This window comes from Eurosta solidaginis, chromosome 5, assembly GCF_040869045.1.
Source record: "Eurosta solidaginis isolate ZX-2024a chromosome 5, ASM4086904v1, whole genome shotgun sequence".
Lineage (NCBI taxonomy): Eukaryota > Metazoa > Arthropoda > Insecta > Diptera > Tephritidae > Eurosta > Eurosta solidaginis.
The window spans coordinates 89,438,421-89,447,431 of NC_090323.1; the positions used below are offsets into that span (position 1 = coordinate 89,438,421).

General features: G+C 35.2%; 1 long non-coding RNA gene across 1 annotated transcript; it reads left to right on the top strand.

The window, feature by feature from the left end:
• Positions 1-2,044: 2,044 nt before the first annotated feature.
• LOC137254646 (uncharacterized) lies at positions 2,045-2,988 on the top strand. Its single transcript, XR_010954053.1, has 3 exons — positions 2,045-2,144; positions 2,720-2,857; positions 2,923-2,988. It is a non-coding gene; the product is annotated as an uncharacterized lncRNA (long non-coding RNA).
• The last annotated feature ends 6,023 nt before the right edge of the window (positions 2,989-9,011 follow it).

Below are 9,011 nucleotides of genomic sequence, written 5' to 3' on the forward strand. Positions count from 1 at the left end.
TTTCAGTTTTTCGAGATTTTTCGAATTTCGCCAATTTTATTTTTTTTCTCATAAAAAACTTCAATCAATTCTGCAATCATCCCCACTAATCCCAGAGTGGGCCGATTTTTTTTATATTTTTTTTTATTTAATTGAAAAATTTTTTTTTTTATCAATTTTATTTATATAACAAAAAAATATAAGAATATGATTTTTAAGTATTCTTTTCTTTATATATTATGGTAATCTACGATTAAAATAACCAGGATTAATGACTGACACAGTAAACATGTAAGTTTTCTAAAAATAATATTACAAATTATGAATTTATTTTCTGGCGTTTAAATATTTTACAAATTCTTTGTTCTTCTGAATTTGGAAAGTTTTTAACATACAAACAACCATTTTTGTCAGGAATTATGCAATGTAATTGTTGAGTTCCTGTAATCGATATTGTTTTCAAAAATCATTCATTCAAATTTTTTACTGCTGTATTATAATCATCTGGGAAAACTTGACTGTAATGTTTTGCAAGTTGTCGGGATCAGAAGTCCATTTAAAAAGTCCTTCAGGTGTCGTTATTTGATTATCAACCTCGAGTTGGAGACTTGCTCTTGCTGCATATCGTTTGGTAATGCCACCAATACCATCCCACGGACCTTTGCCATGAGCAGTCGCAAAAAAGTGCTATTCGGCAGAAATGTCAAAATCATCTTCATGATAATATAAATTTACAAAGTTTTTGAAGTTTTTAAATTGTTGAGGAGCTCCATCAGAAAAATAATAAATCTTGTCACAACGTTCAGGAAAACTCTTCACATAATCAGTAATTATTTTAATAAAAACATGAACAGCAATGGCATCATGATTATTACAATCTGAAATAATTGCTAAGCTTTTGTGTTCAAGTTTGCCATTTACTTTATAATAAATTACTACCGGAAAAATTGTTGCCTGGTTGTTGTTCCAGTGAAAATCAGATGCCGCATTTTGCACTACGAATGCGTAATTTTCTGCAAAATCACAAATAATAATAAATTCATTTGGTTTTAATGTTTCTTTCAACGTTTTTTTTGAAAATTTAGCTTGTTCTTTGGCGATGAATGAGTGAGGTAGAAGAGTTTTTAATTCACCACAAAAATCTTCAACAAATTCTTGTTTAGGCTTAATAAAAGTTTCTAAACTGCTTCTCGGCTTTGATATCCAATACTTATAGGTAATATTCTCAATTTCGTGGTTCTCAAAACATGTCAGTAATATATTAATCAATTCATCTACCCCTGGACAGTTATTAAATCTACCCAAATTACATTAAAACGATGGAGTTTCACATATAATCATGCTCAAGCAATCGCTATAGTGTTGAACGGGCTTTTCTACATTTCTCGTTAAAGAATTAATATTTGCACCTGAAATGATTAAGTTAAATGAAAATTTACGCATTTGCAATTATTAATAAATTTGATATTTACCAAGCATCATCAATTTAACGTTTTGATGGATCGTACATACACAGAGGGTGTGTTCCACTTGCCCCTGCTAACACACAATGTTTAGGTCGCAAAGAAGCAAATTTCGAAAATCCAATTTTCTCTGCAGCGTTTAATTCCCGAAAAAGTTGGTATACTTCTTTTAAGTTAGACAGGACAAGTCTTTTTTTGGACGTGCACTCGATTACCATCGTCACTTCGAACTGAAACAAAGTCTTTCATACCTGGCCATGGTACAATTACCAGGTAAACGCATCAGAGTTGCATTTTACTTGTTTTTTCATTCGAAGGTGGTCATAAAATGTCAAACTTTGTTTATGTTTACATTTTTTGTTTATATACGTTTGATGTGAAAATTTCCTACTACGCAGTGGTTTTTCAATGTTTTGCAAATTTTTGTAAGAAAAGAAAAAAGAATTTACTTTGTTTTGTGTATATTTAAATATGGGAAAGTGTTGTTTGTGCAATATTAGAAAGGAGAAATCGGGTGTGAAGCTGTTCACAGTCCCGCAAGATCCAAGGAAGAGGAAAAATTGGGAAAAAGCTTGGGGTTAAGTTTCCGCAAAATGGCTTCATTTTCTCGCTCCATTTTCAAGCCTTTGACCTTATTGTGGGAGCGAAGAGAGTAAATTTGATGCCCAACTCCACTCCGTCGCTATATTTACCGGCTTTTATGTAAGTATTCACTTTCCCGATTGGTGCAAGATATAAAATGAAATATAATTTTATTTATGGTAGTAGTGCAGTTTACGGTACCCACCCTAAAGTAGGGCCAAGATTTTCGAGTGAGGTAACAAAAGACGCGTATTAATCTCGAGAACAATAATCAGAAGGCGGAAAAAAGTTATCTCTGTCCGGAGATATTTGCAGTTGAAGTTGGCGATTTTAATGTGGTTGTTGTTGTGTTTATACCCACAAAAAAAATTGTGCATCACCGTGGCGGTAGGCACGGTTATACCACACACCCGGACTTGGCATGGCGTAGCCCAGGGTTATTTTTTATAAGCGCGGCCGAAGGCCGCCAACGCAGAAAGGTGTTCTGCGCAAAAATACTATGGATCCCACCCCCGGTTTCGGAGGGACCCGGGGTCTTTTTTCGGTTTTTCGTTAATATCTTTTGAACGGGTAACTTCCGCTTTCGGATTCTTGATCTAGACGTGAATACGCGTCTTCTAATACCTCACTCGAAAATTTTGGCCCAAATTTCGGTGGGTACCGTAAACTGCACTATTACCTTATTTATGACTTAGGAGTACTAATCAAGAGTTGGTTAAAAATGAAAGTTGTCTCGTCGTCCCCAACCGTAATTCCTACGGTGATCTACCAAAATTTCGGGCAATACTTTCGCCGCTACAAAGTGAACCTTTCATCTCTAACATGAAAGAAAAGTAAGTTAATATATGCAAGTTATTTGATAAAGTCCCTTCTACATGTTTGGTTTTTTTTGTTTAAGTGACACCTTTGGAGCGAAAAGCCAATACTTGGTACAGAAAAACTGCAGCACACAAACGGATATACATAATGTTCAACAAATAAGCTTTGAACCCAGACGCAGTAAGTTCCCGTAGTTTATTCACTTTACTTTTAGTCTTTCTAATACCTCATCTAAATTTAAATTATTTAGTGAAATATTACTCCAGTGCGCAATGGAGTCGAAATTACCCGCTTGAGGGTGGAAAATCTTAAGCTACGTGAGGAGAATGAAGAATTGAAAAGAAAAATTGCCAACACCGCCATCGTAATGTCTGCCGTCGAGTCTGTTTTTACAGGACAGATGCAGAAGATGTTGCTACGTGGTAAGTGTTTTCCGTTACCTTGTATTGTATATATACTAATTCGCATGCGTAGAACTTAGGAGTAAAATACAATAACTTTTATTTGTGCATAGAACTTGGGATTGGGCTTAAGACCATTTATGTATTCAACATTACAAAATAAAACAAAATAGTTCCCACCCAGTATTTTTGAAAGTTTTGATCAATATATATATATATTTATATTTAAATATCATACCCCAAGATGATTAAAACGTTCAAATTTAAAAGCATTTTCTGTTCGAAAATTAACGTATCGTCGAGAGTACCATAAATTGGTTATTATTCTTGAATAATCATTTATGATTCCTATTTCGAAACGCTTTTTTTCATATTTGATATCATTGTAAAATTGAGCTTTAATAGTTTTAGAGTAATATTTGACTGCTTTTCACAGTCATTTTCTGATCATATTCGTGAATATATTTCAATCGTTTTGGTTGAGGTTTTTGAATCATTTTTGAATGCCATTATAATGCATTTATTCTTCATATCTCATTCAAAATAGGATACTACATAATAATCTTATTTCATCAGGGAAGAAAGCATGCGAAAGTGAGCTATTCGAACCACAGCTAACTCGCAAACAAACTTGACCGATATACACCTGCGACTACAACATCCAACATCAGCATTATCGTCTGCATCTTAAAATACGGATACGATACGGGATGTTGACGCCGTATCCAGGTATGTCAAGATAGTTTCATTTACCTGGGGTTCAAATAGCTCACAACCTATGTATTATCCAATCATTAAGTATTTTTTGGGAAGCTGAAGGAGAGAAATGGTTGGGGAAATCTTCGTTCACGAGCAGCATTACATTATTTTTGTCTTGAAGAATATCTCTTTTTATATATTTTTTCTTAGCTTCATGAAAAAATATGTGTATGCGAAAAAAATAAGATTTTTAATGAAAAGTAAAATTTCAACAAGAATACAATTCATTATTCAGTCAACAAATATATTCATAAAAGAATCAGAAAAGCTGAATGAAAAATGATTATAAATTTTTGATCACCTAAAGTAAACACATTTGATTCAAATATGATTCCAAAATGTGACTGAAAAACTATATTCAGTTTTTGATCATCAAAGGTAAGCATATTTGATTATTCTTTTTGTTGGGTTGATGGTGAATGAGGACAAAACGAAGTACCTGCTGTCATCCAGCAAAGAGTCAGCACATACGCGCCTTGGCAACCAGGCTACTGTTGGCAGCCATAATTTCGAAATAGTAAAATACTTCGTTTATTTGGGAACCAGCATCAACACTAGCAACAACATCAGCACTGAAATCCAGCGAAGAATCAATCTTGCCAATAAATGCTACTTTGGACTAGGTAGGCAATTGAAAAGTAAAGTCCTCTCTCGGCGAACGAAAATCATACTCTACAAGTCACTTATCGTACCCGTCCTGCTATATGGGGCAGAAGTATGGACCATGACAACAGCAGATGAATCGGCTTTGGGAGTGTTCGAGAGAAAAGTTCTTCGAAAGATTTATAGTCCAGTGAATTAAAACGAAGCGGCTGCGCTGGCTAGGCTATGTTATGCGAATGAAAGATGATGCTCCGGCCAAGAAAGTGTTTCTATCGGAACCCGCCTATGGAAGCAGAGGTAGAGGGCGTCCCCCACTCCGTTGGAAGGACCAGGTGGAAAACGATTTAAACTCCCTTGGTGTGACCAATTGCCGCCGGTTGGCGGAGCGAAGGAGCGACTGGCGCCTTGTTGGACGGCCATAACCGTTTAGATGGTTAAGCGCCAATTAAGTAAGTAAGTTTTGTTGGTTTTTATGAAATATTAAAATTTAGTCATTAAAGGACTTCAAAAATGATTCCAAAAATTTATCGAAAAATGCTTTTTAGTTTTTCATCATCAAAGGTATTCATATTTGATTATTTCTTTTGTTCAATTGTATGATAACTCATTGTTTAGTCAGAAAGAGTAATCAAATTGTATTGATATGTAGGGAAATTCAAAATTGAATCACCCAAATGCTGAGTGGGTTACCGATGCCCAAACAACATATAGTTTTCGGTGCATATGCTCACGGCAAACACCTCTTCTTTAACTTGAATAGTGTAATTATTTAGTTGTAGTAGCTCCACGAGTCCTAAGACAGTAATCTGTTAGCTCGCCCACAAAGTCATGTTTTACTTTGTGTATGTATATCTCTATAAAAAGAAAAAAATAGGTTTGTGTACTCGAGAGATAAGCTTACATAGATGAATCGTTTGAGCTACTCACGAATTCTATTTGCGATCTAATTCCTGGCCGATTGCAGAACTTCCAAAAATGCTTGCTTATTGTATACGAAGTATTGTTATTCATTTGCATATAAATAAAAAAGTGTATGTTCGGTTGCAACCGAACATGATATACTCAGCTGTAGGTTTTCGAAAAGTCCCGTCCCTCGATTCAAAGGTTAGAATAAGTCACCACAGATAAAGTTTCCAAAGGAGGAGAAAATGTGGGGAAAATAGATTGGGAATATTTTTTTATTACTACCTTTGTTCAACTCTTTTATCTCAATATGCGCTTTTTTATTTGTTAGAAAAAACCGTAAGATGGAAGTGGAATGACATATCGAAGGCAATATGCCTTCACGCCTCTGGACCCAGAGCTTATAGGCATTTATACCTAAATGGGTTTCCACTGTCAAATGTTAGCACTCTGCAAAGATGGTGTCAAAAAGTGCCTGTATGTGAAGGTATATTGCATATCTCATTAGACCTTATGCGCAACATAAGTGAACTTTCGGCACAAGAAAAAGTGTGTGTATTGGCATTCGATGAGATGAAAGTGGCTGAAGTCTATGAGTACGAATCCAATGGAGACTTCGTGAGGCAACCGGCGAAGCTTGTCCAAGTGGTAATGGTACGGGGGTTGTATAAGAGCTGGAAACAACCAGTCTTTTATGATTTCGATTGCAAGATCGATGCTAAAATTCTCAAAAGTATAATATTATCGGTACAGGGCGCTGGCTTTCCCGTCGTTGCAGTGAAAGGCATAAGTAAGTGTGCTGTAGTAGAAGTGGTTATTCGTCCGGAATTTTTTGTTTTGTCGTCCAGAATGATGTATAGTGAAAAATGGCATAAGAAAAAAAACACGTAGAGAAATTTCTTAAATTTTTGTACTGAGTTTTCCGGACGAAGGGGCCAGAGCAAGTTTATTGGGAAGGCATTTATGTATTTAAATTTGTCCTTTATATAAATTAAGCAAACAAAAAGTAAAGCTAGGGGCAGAGTTATTCTCCAGCACTACCGCAAACGCCATACGGCGCTGCCACCAGCTAGGTATGGACGTTTGCAATGCGGTTGATACAGCGGATTTAATCCAGCTAGTGAATGATTGGTTCGATGTGGTTAACTCATCTGTAGAGAACTACCACTACCCGGGAAAAGTAAAGTATTTAATAAATATATTACAAACCGTATAAAAAAAGTTTTTCTTAAAGGAGCCATTTGGCCTCAACCTCCAGCAGCAGAAAGAAATCCTACAAAGGATGGATAAATTTATGTCAGAAGTGGTAATACCGGTAATTCCCAAAGAAGGAAAGGCACAAACTGAAAAAACGGACATAGAAATATTTCAGGAGGGTGTGTTGATGACCACTAGAGCTCTGCCAATGTTGTACAAATATCTACAATCAACGTATAATTTCAAATATATTGCGACTCGCCGTCTAAATCAAGATTTACTTGAACACTTTTTCGGGACCATTCGTAGTAATGGGGGTCTTAATGATCATCCTACACCGAAAGATTTCCGATATAGGCTTCGTAAATATATACTGGGTAATAGTTCGTGCTGATTGTACCATATTTAATTTTCACTACTTAAATATTCTTACAGCAAGAAATACTAAAAATTTAGATAACACTGGAAATGTACGACAAAACTCAACAGAATGGCTCAATACATCGAACCCTGACGATTTTCTCCCGATTGAGCCAAACCCTAACGAGCCCAATGAAGCGGAAGGTGAAGACCATGAAATTGTTGACGCGCTAAGCGGTATTAATATACACTGTGATATTGGCGTTCTGCAAAAAGACGCATTAGCGTACTTGGCGGGTTATATAATCCGAAAGCAGAATCTCAAGCAATATGAGGATACAAATGCCACGGTATATCCTTATACCGATCTTGTATCAAAGGGTCTTTTGAAGAAACCTTCGTTTCACTTCATGAATGGCATAAAGAGTTTAGAAGCTGTATTTAACAACGTGAACTCAACTGAAATCGCATGTTTCAAAAATTTGAAACAGTACTTGGTTGACCAGAGTACATATGTGGACCTTCCAGAAAATGTAAAAAGATTTTTTTTCAAGTGCCGCATCTTTTTCCGAATACGGCATTTGAATAACCTTTAAGGTAGAGAAAGCAAAGTCGCGAGTAATGCGAAACAAAAAAAATGAGTAAAGTAACTCTATAATCTGGTAAAAGAAAGATTTATAATTATTTTACTCAAATAAAAATTATATCCTTATTTCAGCACAACCCTGACGATACGAAAAACGGCCCTTATCAGGGCCACCACTAATCACCAAAGAGAAAAAATTGCTAATCAATTATGCCTACGCAAAACGGCCCTTATCAGGGCCATCAAGAGCAAAATTTGCTAGACAATTATGTTTTACATTTTATAAATTTACTTCTGGATTATTTATATCCTCCATATTATTAAAATTATGGTTATTTTCAGGGCAATACATAGAAAAAGGGGATGACAAGAAAACAAAACCGGAGTATAACCGATACGGAAACACTCCAAACCGAACTTTTGTCATAGCAGGCACCGATACCAGATCCAGCCTAAAACCGAAATTGATACAAAGCCTCCTGGTTGTTAGAGCTAAGACGAATTTAATTTGTTGTGAAAATTTCATATTTCGCAGTTTTTTCAAACATTTTACGAATTAATACATTGAAAATTCTTTCTGTGAAATGAAATTGTGATATTTTAAATTTATTGTGAAATCAAAAAGTATGTAAACATATTAATAATAAATATCAATCTAATGTTTACACGGAAATGAGTTTTAGTCTCAGAAAAACATTTTGTGAGGAAGCTCCAAATTGATAACACAAACAAAAAATAATTGAAAGAAAAACATGCCCTCCTACATAGTAAGCTTTTTTTGTTGCATTAAAATACATCGAGGGTAAGTCTACCGTGTCGAACTTGCTTGAGTTTACAATCTTTGTATCCAACAGTTTTAAGACTAATTATGAAGTTGATATTATTTATATTTATTTTAGTAACGTATTTGATAAAGTTTCTCATTCCATACTTTTAATCAAATTTAATCGGTTAGGATTTCCTCCATTGTTCTTCTCTTGGGTTTCTTCTTATTTGAAGGAAAGAAAACAAACAGTTATATTTAATAATTGTTGGCCTCGGTTCATTAACGTAACTTCTGGTGTTCCACAGTTTTGGTCCAGTTTTGTTCCTGTTGTTCATTAATGACCTTCCAAGTGTTTTGAAGTGCTGCAAGCCGTTGATGTACGCTGATGATGTCAACCTGGTAATGCCTATCAAGCGGATCTGAATAGTCTAGTTGATTGGTGTAATGTAAACGCCTTGTCACTAAACCTCCCTAAGTGTAAGTTCATGTGTATTACAAGGAAGTCCTGTCAATCCCATGATTATGCTATTTGGCGATTATGTAAGACTAACTTTATTGATCTAGGCGTTAAAATGGACCCAAAACTGAATTTT